General features: G+C 42.8%; 1 long non-coding RNA gene across 1 annotated transcript in view; it reads right to left on the bottom strand.

Annotated features, from left to right (window-relative positions):
• Positions 1–672: 672 nt before the first annotated feature.
• Positions 673–13,386, bottom strand: part of LOC138258425 (uncharacterized) — a 94,671-nt gene continuing 81,957 nt past the window's right edge. The window contains exon 3 of the long non-coding RNA XR_011198415.1: positions 673–1,146. This is a non-coding gene — a long non-coding RNA (uncharacterized lncRNA). The remainder of the gene's footprint in view (positions 1,147–13,386) is intronic.

Below are 13,386 nucleotides of genomic sequence, written 5' to 3'. Positions count from 1 at the left end.
GCATAGAGGGGGCAATTCCATGATCATAGACATGTTACATGGCCATATTCGGAGTTACCATGGTGAAGCTACATATAGGTAGTGACCTATATGTAGTGCACGCGTGTAATGGTGTCCCCGCACTCACAAAGTTCAGTGAATTGGCTCTGAACAATGTGGGGGCACCTTGGCTAGTGCCAGGGTGCCCTCACACTAAGTAACTTTGCACCTAACCTTTACCAGGTAAAGGTTAGACATATAGGTGACTTATAAGTTACTTAAGTGCAGTGTAAAATGGCTGTGAAATAACGTGGACGTTATTTCACTCAGGCTGCAGTGGCAGGCCTGTGTAAGAATTGTCAGAGCTCCCTATGGGTGGCAAAAGAAATGCTGCAGCCCATAGGGATCTCCTGGAACCCCAATACCCTGGGTACCTCAGTACCATATACTAGGGGATTATAAGGGTGTTCCAGTAAGCCAATGTAAATTGGTAAAAATGGTCACTAGCCTGTCAGTGACAATTTGGAAAGCAATGAGAGAGCATAACCACTGAGGTTCTGATTAGCAGAGCCTCAGTGAGACAGTTAGTCACTACACAGGTAACACATACAGGCACACTTATGAGCACTGGGGCCCTGGGTTACCAGGGTCCCAGTGACACATACAACTAAAACAACATATATACAGTGAAAAATGGGGGTAACATGCCAGGCAAGATGGTACTTTCCTACACGGAGCGCCTGGCCTGGGATCTGATTCTGAATCTGACTCATTTGCCACAGAACAAGACTCTACTGTTTCAGCTTCAGAGTTAGTCGTGACTTGCTCAAGACCCTCTTGAACTTGATTAAGTGCTACTTCTAGCTCTGCTTGGTTCTCGACAGCTTGGCTGACCTAATCCGGTTGTCTTTCTTGCACTTCTGGCTCCTTTGGGACAGATGCTTTCATATCAAGGGGATACTCAACTCTGCAAGTGTGGGAAGCAGGGATCCAGTTGAGAAGACCTCCACACTTCACAGCAGTTGTGGTTACTAAGATCACCTAGTATGGTCCACGCCACCGAGGATCCAGACAGGTTTTCCGAGCATGTTTCTTCACCAAGACCCTGTCGCTGGGACTAAGATCATGGCACTGTTCCTGTAGTGGAGAAGATGTAGTTGATCCGACCTGATGAAACACAGAATGCACCACATTAGATACATCTTTGCAATACTCAAGGACCATATCATCTGTTATATTCACAAGTGCACTCACAGGAATCACTGGCAGTCTCATCACCCTCCCCATCAGGGTTTCATGGGAGACAGTCCAGTCTTTTGATCAGATACACTCCCAAGACTCATCAACACAAAGGGCAAAGCATCAGGCCATTTCAACAATGTCAAAGCACACACCTTTACCAATCTCGATTTTAGTGTGCCATTCACTTGCCCAACAAGACCCGAAGCCTCAGGTCTATTACTGAAGTGCAATCTTTGGTCCATTTGCAGTGCTGTGCACAGCAATCTCAGAACCTCATTGTTGAAATTAGTTCCTGGATCTGATTTCAAAGAGGTTGGGAAACCAGACCCAGGTATGAGTTCCCTCAACAGCAGTTTGCCTACAGTAAAACTATCATTTTGCCCTTTTGGGTACACCCCAACAACATGGTAAAAGATACACACAATAACCAAAACATACCTCAATCCTTTGCACAGAGGCATCTCAATAAAATCTATCTGTATACTGTTAAAAGGTCCTCCTGAGTGTCCTATGTGACACAGCATACCTACATTTCTCTTTCCAATATCGTTTTGTTGGCACAACACATCAGTGGCACAACGCTTTAGCTGTCAACACCAGGACAGTGCGCGCTCTACGGGCATCTAGAATGCAAAAACCCAACACTCGCAAGATAATGTCATTTATGCATTGTGATGATATGTTATTGTTTAACCTTTTGCATTGCAGAATTCCATCCAAAAGATTCATTTTTAAGGTGCTTATAAATACTGTACATTTGCAATGTATTGCTGCAGACATTCAGTGTGTGTTAGGGTGTGGTCCCTTTCCAGGGCCTTCTAGAGACTTTCCCTGCAACATGCCTGGGCGTGGTTCTAGGCTTGGCCAAGACTCTATAAAAGAGAGTCAGCCCAACTTCCAGTGCTCACTATTCAGAGGTCCCGGTGCAGAGCAGAAGCTTCTTCCTGAGCTCCTATCCCGGAGGCCTATTTGGATTTTCCAGTCTTCTGCACTCATCTCTCATTGGTGATCACTGTTTCCAGGCGGTAAGACAGTGTTTGGACATTTCCCAACACCGTAATTGAGAATTTTCCTATTCTTGACTTTAATTCTTAAATGAATAACAGATTACTTGTGCGCTGCCATTTTTTGACATTTGTATGGTGGTTTGCAAATAGGGAGGAAGCGCAATTTATTCCATAAAGATTTGACTTCGTTATTACATTGTTGTTCCCCACTTGGACTCTTTTAGACTCTGTGATAAATCTAATCAGAGTATTGGAGCTGTCTTGTGGTGGAAGTGTTGGGAACGTGCACAGACCCCGAGGATCTGGTGACTCTGACAGAATAGTGATCCCACGAATTAGTATCCTCCTGGTTTGTGTATGTTCTCAGCATGGCCACACTGGACGAGCTAGTCAAGGCTATCACCCAGCTCCAGTCAGAAGTGGTATCATCAAAGGATTTGACAAATAGTCTAGCGGACAGGGTGAGTCAGTTACAGAATAAGGTTGAGAAGAAAGAATAAAGTCCCACAAGTGTGTCTTGGCCAGGTACTTCTTCTCAGACTTCTGGAGGTAATCCGACTAACATTTCCCTCAATGTTCCTTCAGCCATTCCTTTAGCTCCCCCAGAACGCTTCTCAGGTGATCCCTTGAAAGCGCAATCTTTTCTGGTTCAAGTGGAACTTCACTTCACCTGCAGACCACATACTTTCCCCGATGCCCAGTCTAAAGTAGTTTTCTTGTTGTCATATCTGTCTGGAGATGCAGCTACCTGGGCTATTCCTCTTGTGCGTAAAAATAGTCCCCTGTTGTACAACTGGAAACATTTTGTTCGTGAATTTGAGAGAGTTTTCGATCGTAGAACTGTAACACAGTCAGCAGATCGTGAATTATTAGACTTACGCCAAGGGAATCAGGACTTAGTGTCATATTTAGCCAACTTTAATCGGCTGGTCGCTGAGACATCCTGGCCTGAAGAAAAACAAGCGGCCTTGTTTTACAGGGGACTCAAAGAGGAGCTAAAAGACATCTTAGCGCAAATCGACCCACAACCTGCAAACTGTCAAGATTTAATAAACCTTGTCTTGAGGCTTGATCATCGTTTAAATGAAAGAAAAGGAACGCGTAAAAAGACTGAAAAACATTCTTGGCATGCTCATGATAACAAAGACTCAAGAACTCTGAGAGAAAGAACGTCGGAACCGGTGGAAATTGGAACCATCAGGAGACCTTTGACCAAAGATGAAAAGGACCTACGCAGAAAAAATGGGCAATGTCTCTATTGTGGGCAGAAAGGTAATTTCGCCAAAGATTGTCCAATCAAAACAAAGAGCAAGCGAGGCCCAGTTCAGAAAGTTGCAACCAATGCATCAGTCGAGTCGGAAAATCTAAAGCACCCAAGTTGCAGAGAAGGGTTGCTCTTGGGTGTCACCGTGGATCCTTCACAATCCAAACATCTAAAATTGGGAATAAGAGTTCAGGTCAAGAAAAAGACCTATTTCAAGAAGGCTCTAGTGGACTCTGGGGCTACCGGAAACTTTGTTGACGCCCAATTGGTTCGTGCATGGGGCATCCCATGTATTGAAAAGAAGACCCCGGAAACCATCCAGGCAGTTGATGGAAAACTCTTGACTGGAGGTCCGATAACTCTTCAGACTGTCCCCTTGACAATAATTTGTGAAGGTAAAAATCAAAGAAAGAAACATAAAGAGGAACTCATCCTTGACGTGATCCATGCTCCCCAGTATGGGATCATCCTTGGCTTGCCATGGTTAACTCATCACAATCCAGAGATTAATTGGGCAGAACAAAAGATCATGTTCTCATCAGTGCTATGTAAAGAACATTGTCTCCAAAGGACTCAAGAATCGGAAGTTCGCCATTCTTACATAGCTACCGCCGCAGAGAAAGAAGTTCAGTTGCCCAAACAGTATTCGTCTTATGAAGATGTATTTGATGAGAAGGAAGCAGAGAACTTACCTCCTCATAGATCTTATGACTGTCAAATTGATCTAGTCCCAGGGGGGATACTTCCCAACTGTCGTGTGTATGCCCTGTCAGAACATGAAAATCAACATTTACGAAAATACTTGGATCAATTCTTAGAGAACGGTTTCATCCGCCCCTCTAAGTCTCCCACAGCTTCTCCTTTGTTTTTTGTTCCAAAAGCGAACAGAGAGCTTCGAACTTGTATCGACTATAGGGGCTTGAATAAAATCACCATCAAGAACAAATATCCTTTGCCTCTAATTCCGGTCTTACTGGAACAAGTAAAGAAAGCAAAAATCTACACGAAGCTTGATCTTCGAGGTGCTTACCATTTGGTCAGAATGAGAGAGGGTGACGAATGGAAAACGGCATTCAAAACAAGATATGGCCTTTTTGAATACACTGTCATGCCTTTTGGTCTGTGCAATGCTTCAGATGTGGCGATAGGAGCAGTCTTGTCACAACAAAACAAAGACACTGGTCAGCTTCATCCTGTAGCTTACATGTCTTGGAAGTTGAACGAAGCCGAACAGAACTATGTCATTGCTGAAAAAGAGCTTCTGGCGATTCGTGACGCCTTTAAAGAATGGAGACATTATTTGTTGGGAGCTAAATATACTGTCACAGTATATACTGATCATCGCAATCTTCAATTCATGAGTTCTGCCAGACTTTTGACTCCTCGGCAATTACGCTGGATGCTGTTTTTTGCCGAGTTTGATTTTGTGGTAACCTTCAGGCCTGGTAAAGATAATCGCACAGCTGACGCCTTGTCCCGCCAAGAGTCTACCACATTGCCTGCAGTTCAAACCCCCAGAGCTATCATTGCTCCTGACAAGGTCCTATGTATCATAAAAACAGAAGATTTCTTTGAAGACATCCGCAATTCATTCACTGTTGAAAAATGGCAGGCGTGGGCCCAAGCAGATCCGAAAAGATCAATCAAGCAAGGATTACCCTTTCACGATGCTCGTTTGTTCGTGCCCACTACCAAACTTCGCAAGATAGTGTTTCATTGGTTGCATGTTATACCTACAGCAGGTCACCCTGGTACTCCTAAAACTCTTGAATTAATCCAACGCTATTTTTGGTGGCCTACCTTAACAAAGGATGTAAAAACAATGGTAAACAATTGCGAAGTCTGTGCTCGCACTAAAACAAGTCATTCAAAACCGAAAGGGTTGTTACACCCCCTCCCAACCCCAAGTCGTCCGTGGGAACACATCTCTTTAGACTTTATTACAGGTCAGCCAGTGGTTCAACAGCATTCAGTAATTCTGGTGTTAGTAGATAGTCGCACGAAATATGGACATTTCATTGCCTGTAAGAAATTACCCACCTCTAGTGAACTGGCAACTATCTTACTGAATAGAGTGATTCGTTATCATGGACTGCCAAAAGTGATCCTCTCCGATCGGGGATCGCAATTTGCCTCCAACTTCTGGAAGACATGGTGTAAAACACTCCAAGTGACATCTACCCTATCTACTAGCCACCATCATCAAACAGATGGTCAAACGGAGAGACTAAATCAGACTTTGAAGAAATACCTACGTGCTTACGCTGAAAAAGCACTTAATTCATGGACATCAATGCTCTGGTTAGCTGAGTTAGCCTACAACTCCTTCCACACTTCTACTGGCGTTACACCCTTCTTTGGTTTGTTTGGCTATCATCCTGACACCTTGCCCATCACAATTCCTCAAGAAAGTTCTCTCACTCCAGCTGTGTCAGAAATCATTCAACATTTGCATCAAACTCAGAAATCGATTAAACAACATTTAGAAAAAGCCAAAAAAAAATACAAAAAGCATTATGACAAGAAACATTGTGAGGGACCGCAGTATCAACCTGGTGACAAAGTGTGGCTTTCCACAAAACATATAGGGCCTGATTACAACTTTGGAGGAGGTGTTAATCCGTCCCAAAAGTGATGGTAAAGTGACGGATATACCACCAGCCGTATTACCAATCCATTATATCCTATGGAACTCGTAATACGGCTGGTGGTATATCCGTCACATTTGGGACGGATTAACACCTCCTCCAAAGTTGTAATCAGGCCCATAGACTTCAAGAAGGAGCACATGTTCAACCCCAAATTTATAGGTCCTTACACTGTTCTTCAGCAAATCAATCCTGTGACCTATAAACTACAATTGCCAAAATCATTACGGATTCATCCAGTGTTCCATACTTCCCTCTTAAAAAAGGCAGTCCAAAAGGTCCACCCTCATCCAGCTCCTGTTCTAGTACAGGGGGAAGAAGAATATGAAGTCAAGAAAGTGTTGGACTCTAAACTGAGAGGGCGTAACCTATGGTATTTAATCTCATGGAAAGGTTATGGCCCTGAAAGTAATTCATGGGTTTCCGCATCTGATGTTCATGCTCCAGTACTTGTGAGACGCTTTCATCGTCTCAATCCAGATAAACCAGGCCCTAGAGCTCGCCTGGGAGAGGGGAGTACTGTCAACACCAGGACAGTGCGCGCTCTACGGGCATCTAGAATGCAAAAACCCAACACTCGCAAGATAATGTAATTTATGCATTGTGATGATATGTTATTGTTTAACCTTTTGCATTGCAGAATTCCATCCAAAAGATTCATTTTTAAGGTGCTTATAAATACTGTACATTTGCAATGTATTGCTGCAGACATTCAGAGTGTGTTAGGGTGTGGTCCCTTTCCAGGGCCTTCTAGAGACTTTCCCTGCAACATGCCTGGGCGTGGTTCTAGGCTGGGCCAAGACTCTATAAAAGAGAGTCAGCCCAACTTCCAGTGCTCACTATTCAGAGGTCCCGGTGCAGAGCAGCAGCTTCTTCCTGAGCTCCTGTCCCGGAGGCCTATTTGGATTTTCCAGTCTTCTGCACTCATCTCTCATTGGTGATCACTGTTTCCAGGCGGTAAGACGGTATTTGGACATTTCCCAACACCGTAATTGAGAATTTTCATATTCTTGACTTTAATTCTTAAATGAATAACAGATTACTTGTGCACTGCAATTTTTTCACATTTGTATGGTGGTTTGCAAATAGGGAGGACGCGCAATTTATTCCATAAAGATTTGACTTCGTTATTACATTGTTGTTCATTGCGCGCTGATATTTCTTGACATTTACATGATGTTTTACGAGTTGGCAAGACGTGCAACTCGTTTCATGAGCATTTAACTTTGTTGTTCATTGCGCGCTATCTTTTCTTGACATTTACACGGTGGCATTCGAATCGGCGAAACGCGCAATTCACTTCTCGTGTGTAATTCATGCTGTTCATTGTGCGCTACCATTTTCTGGCATTTACATGGTGGCATTCGAATCGGCAACACGCGCGATTCTTTCCTTGAGTGTTTTTTCGTGTTATTCATTGTGCGCTACCATTTCTTGGCATTTGCATGGTGGCATTTGAATCGACAAGACGCGCGATTCTTTCCCTGAGTGTTTTTCATGTTGTTCATTGTGCGCTACCTTTTCTTGGCATTTGTATGGTGGCATTTGAATCGGCAAGACGCGCAATTCTTTCCTCGTGTATAAATAATGTAAATTACTGTGCGCTACTATTCTAAGACATTTTCTTGGTAGCATTTCAAGTTGACACGTTGCGTGATTTATTCCTTGAATCTACGTTGTGTGATTTCATGGTGCACATTCCTTTATGGTGTTTAATACTCATAAAAAAATCTGCAATGTGCGCAATTCACTTCCCAATGTTTTTTCTGAGAAGAACACAACAATACCAGAGTTCTAGATGTAATGCTGTGTGTTCCTGATATGTATTCTTAAAAGGAGATTCATATGGTTGTTTAGAAATTGCTCAGAGTGTTTCCTGATTCTCATGCTAAAGAAAGTATTCGAATCTGAAAGTCCTATTTAACTTTTCCTGTTTCCTCCTCAGGTATTCGGTCATCTAAAGCCTAGTCAGTTTTAAAACTATTCTAGGGTTGTTCATGTTTTTTGGAAAAAAAACGAAGCTTAGAGTTGGAGCATGGTACTGAATTCATGAGATGTAATTTTGATGTTGTGTTTTAACCTTTTGCTTCCTACAGGTCTCCTTCCCAGCTGTTCCCGTCCTAATCCCCTTTTCCTCACTTGGACTCTGTTAGACTCTGTGATAAATCTAATCAGAGTATTGGAGCTGTCTTGTGGTGGAAGTGATGGGAACGTGCACAGACCCCGAAGATCTGGTGACTCTGACATTAGCTATCGATCTGAATTTAGGAATAAACTAAGTTTGTCTGAAGAATCTCACCATAGCAGCCCTACCAATATAATCAGAGACGTGAAAATGCCGAGCCAAAGGAGGTAACAAGCTGTTTAGCAACACTGGTCTTCCATCCATTGAAACCCAAATGTCTTCATCTCTTTTAACACAACCTGCCCTGACCCAACCCTGTTGTTCATCTGCAGACACTTCCTCTTAAAGCCTTTTTACCTCATCCCAAGTATCAGCTGTTGTCAACAAAAGGTTAGTTAGTCTCATCTATTCCCTCATTTGTGAATTCACCATGAAAATTATAGACATTTTGAGCACAGTATCTCGCAACCTCTTTGGCATACCTATTGCCCAAAGTCACATGATCATCTCCAGAACGATTTTGCAGGGCACTTGACCACTGCAATTTGTTCAGGTAATTGTAGTACTTCGAGGTTTTTTTTCACTTGTTCGCCCTTTCCGGATCTGAGATCCAAAGGACGTCATAAAAGCTTGCTGAGACCACAGTTGTCCGAAGTCATGAATACCGCCAAAGCCATATTGACTATCAGTAAAGATTGTCACTTTCAATTGATCAGCAACACAGCATGCACTAGTAAGAGCAATCAACTCGGCTACTTGGGCAGAGAACATTCCTTGAAGCCATGAAGATTTGATAAATCCGAGAGTACAAATGGCATAGGCTACTCTCAAATTTCCTCTGCTGTCTCTTAAGCACGAACCATCAACATAAAGACCATAATCAGATTCAGGTAATGCTTCATCTTGTATGTCTGTTCTCCGTTTGGTACATAGTTCAGTGACATCAAGACAATTGCGGTCCCCTTCACAATCTTCATTAACTCCTTGATCCACCATTAGCAGCAGAGTAGCAGTATTTAAAATCCCACAACATTTGACTGTCACATTCTCTGCAGCCAATATAATTTGTTCGTACTTAATGAGTCAAATACTTTTCAAATGCTGCGTTCTAGTTCTGGTCAATAAAAGCTCAACTGAGTGAGGGACATACACAGTTAATGGGTGACCCATAACAATATTTTTGCCGCTCTCTATGCTAGTGCTAACTGCACCTACTGGTTTTAAACATCCAGGCAGTGCAGAAGCAAAAGGATTTAATGTGGCAGAAAAAAATGCCACAGATCTCTTAGCATTTCCATGCGTTTGAGTCAGCACTAAGAGAGCACAGCCCCACTCACTCTGACGGAGACATTCTCTTAGCTCTAGAAATGTGACTAGACACTCGTCCTATGGTACATAATCTGACATATCCTTATGTGTCAGCTTCTGTAAAGGCTTGGCCACCAGGGAAAAGTTGGGTATCCACTGTCTACAGTAGCCCAACATTCCCAAAAACATCATGACTTCTCTCTGTGTAGTTGGTAGACCCATTTTCAGTTTTGCTGAAATCCTCTCTTGTGACACCTTTTTCACTCCTTTCTCAATGTGGTGTCCAAGGTATTGGACTTGTTTTTGACAATATTGCAATTTTCCTGGGGATACTGTATGTCCACTCTCAGCGAGGTGGTTCAATAATGCAATGGTATCCTGTTTAAAGGTTTTTGAGTATTAAATGCCACAATGAGGTCATCAATATACTGAATTAGGACTGAATTGCATGGCATGATCAAAGATTCCAGATTATTCTTTAAGATCTAATTGAAAATAGATGGTGATTCGGTATACCCTTGTGGAACTCGCCACCATGCCAAAGCCCTGTTTCTGAGCTAGAAGGTGAAGAGGAATTGACTATCCCCATGCAGCGGTATCAAAAAGAAAGCTTGACACAAATCAATAACAGTGGACCCACTCAGCCTCACATGAAATCTGAAACATTACCACAGCTGGATTCAGGTCCACAGGCAACAAGGGAGAGGGAGAACAATATTGTTTATTTTCCTAAGGTCCTGTGCAATTTGGAATTTTCTATTTGGTCTCTGAATACCCATGATGGGAGAGTTACAAGGACTTCCCATGATCTCCTTCAGAATTCCCTGCTATACCATGGATTCAATGACAGGAGTTATTTCAGCAATTATTTCAGGGGTCAAACACTGCAGTGGGGTTTTCGGAAATTCAGCATTTGGTTTAACAGTAATCCGGACAGCTTCTACTTCTTTTATCAGTTAGACATCTTTTCCTAAAAAACACCACACTTTAAGTTCAACAGTTTCACTCAAATCTGGAGGCAAATTATCAACTGTTAACAGAGTCAATATGGTGCAATGCATTTCACTTTTCAGTTTAAAGGCACTATCCTGATCTTGGGTACTGACTTCTATTCCTGCTGGCGTACAAAAAATGACACAATTCAATTTGGACAGTAAGTCTCCTCTCAAGAGATTCACTGGACTACGATCACATATTATAAATTTGTGCTTGTCTTCAAAAGATCGTATTTTTACAATGACAGAGGCAGTTTCTTGAGCTGTCATTTGTTTATTCTCCACACCAACAACCTGGACTGTTTTTCCCAAGAGGGGTAGGTTTGGGACTTCTACTGTTCTCAGAGTAGAATGGGTAGCACCAGTGTCAACCCAAAAATGACACAGGACAGCCATCCACTTCACTATCTACGAATGATCCACTCTGGTCTACCTCTAAGGCTACGCCAAATACGCAGTCTTCCTCCCCTCTCAGGCATCGGAGCAATTTCTTTCACCTGTGTCACATAGAGGGAACTGTTGAAACGGGTTATTATTCTGTTCCCTAGTCACATTAATTCTTATGCTCTGATTTACATTCTGGCATGGTTCAACCGCATTCTACTGTGGCATTAAGGGTTAAGGACTTGCATCATCAGAGCTTGGAACACATGAACATTTTGGCTCCTGGGTCTTTGGACACCCTGCATCTAGTTAGAATCCTTATTCTGAGAAGGCACAAATCCTGCATTTTGGACCTGATTAGTCAGATTTAAATGGCATTCCCGCTTCCAATGTCCCAGCTGATTGCAGACGTGACAAGACGTTGACCTTTTTAGACTATTGTACTAGGATCGTTTGGGACTCCTTGACCTCTACCTTGCATTGGATTCTGTGGCTGTTGAGATACACCTTGCATTGTACCACCATTGTTTACAGCCATGGGTATCTGACTAGTTCTTTGAGCTGCTTTCATTTGGGCAAACATCAACTTTTCCTTCAATGTTTTCTGCTTCATCTCTATTTCATCATGGCAATATTTAGCATAACACACAATCTCGTCAATGGTCTTATTCTGGCAACAGATTAAATGCTACTGAATCATTAGACTTATCTCTGGCTTGAATCCTGTCACAAACCTTGTGACAAAATGTTTCATATCCTTTGCCTCTAAAGTCTCCATACCACTATACTGTTTGAACAGTCTTTGATAGTAAGCATGGATCGACTCCTTTGAGCGTTGAGTTGTTCTATTATTCTTGACTCAATCCACATCTTTAGGAGGCACTTTCCCTTTCACGAATATCATGACCTCCTGATTTTTCTTCATCACCAATGGCGAAGGCCCCTTAGTTACTAAGGGCCAGATGTAGGAAGAATAGATTTTGCGACTCGAAAATTGCGAGTCGGTGCGACTCGCAATTTCTGAGTCGCAAAATCATATGCAGAATGGTGTCGCAGACACCTTCTGCGAATCGCAAGGGGGTCGTGAAGACTCACCTCATTAATATTAATGAGGTGGGTCGCAATTTGCGACCCCCTTGCGATTCCCTGCACTCACAGGGATGGTGGCCTGCTGGAGACAGCAGACCTCCATGTCTGTGACTGCTTTCTCAAAGGAAAACGAGTTGCAATACAAAAGAGAAAATGAAACCATTGGACCACTGCCTGCTCTGAAAAAATATTTATGGCGACATTCACAAAGGAGAAGGGGTCCCATAGGGACCCCTTCCCTTTTGCGAATGAGTTAGCACCCACTTGACATGGGTGCTAACTGCAAATTGCTTTGCAACCCCGTTCGGGTCACAAAGCAATTCTGCTTCACGGTGCGAATCGCAAAGAGGAAGGGAACACCCCTTCCTATTTGTGAGTCGCATTCCCATTTTGCGAGTCGGTACCGACTCGCAAAATGGGACTGTGCATCGCGATGCGCGTTTTGCATGGCACAAACTGCGAATTTCGCAGTTTTTGCCATGCAAAACACTTCGTACATCTGGCCCTATATTCCTAGTCGGTTCTATCTCAGGCCATCAAACAGCTATTTTGCACTCAGTCCATAAGTCTCTCGGGATGTCAATGTCAAACAATGTGTTCAAATCAATCCACAACACTTGTGAAATTTTCACAAACCATTCAGCCTGTTCATACCAGTCCATTGGCTTCTTCCGTCAATTTGGGAAATCATTGGTAAAAGATGCAATATCATTTCGACTCCATAGCACATGAAAATAACCACCACCAGGCACTTCTCTCAAGGGGAAGGTAGTAACACCTCCCTCTGTTCCAGTTGTTGATGGCTAACCTGAAGGTTTCTTCATCTCCTTTATATTCACCAATTTGGTCTCCCACTTATCTAATTCATTGCATTTCCTAATGTGTTTAATAAATTCCCTAGTCTGAGTTTTTAATCCCAGAGTTCTCATATCAGCAATGTCTTTTTCACTGAAACATACTTGATAGCTCCTTTGCAAAGCCTTAGTTTTATTTAAGTCTACCTCATGTTTGTGAGTCAATTCTGTCAATTTATCATCAACTTGGCTGGCTCGCTTAATAATATCCCTGCACGTGAATGTGAGCTCATCTTCTTGATAAACCCAGATTTCCAACAATCATCGCATCCAATTATGTTGTCAACTTTTGCCACGTTTAAAGTACCCTCTCTCGGTGTGGATGGAAACATTCCCTGACTAACTTCTGAACTAGTACTCTCCTTAGATGGAGTATTTCCATGAAAGAATTGTAGCCAGTCATCACTCTCCTCCGCAATAATCGATTCAATTTTAGGTGTGGAATCACTTCCGTGAGCACCATTTCCCACATTTAAAGGTGGTTCCCATAC

The sequence above is a fragment of the Pleurodeles waltl genome, chromosome 2_1 (genome assembly GCF_031143425.1).
Source record: "Pleurodeles waltl isolate 20211129_DDA chromosome 2_1, aPleWal1.hap1.20221129, whole genome shotgun sequence".
In the NCBI taxonomy this organism is placed as follows: Eukaryota; Metazoa; Chordata; class Amphibia; order Caudata; family Salamandridae; genus Pleurodeles; species Pleurodeles waltl.
This window is presented reverse-complemented; position numbering and strand designations above follow the sequence as displayed.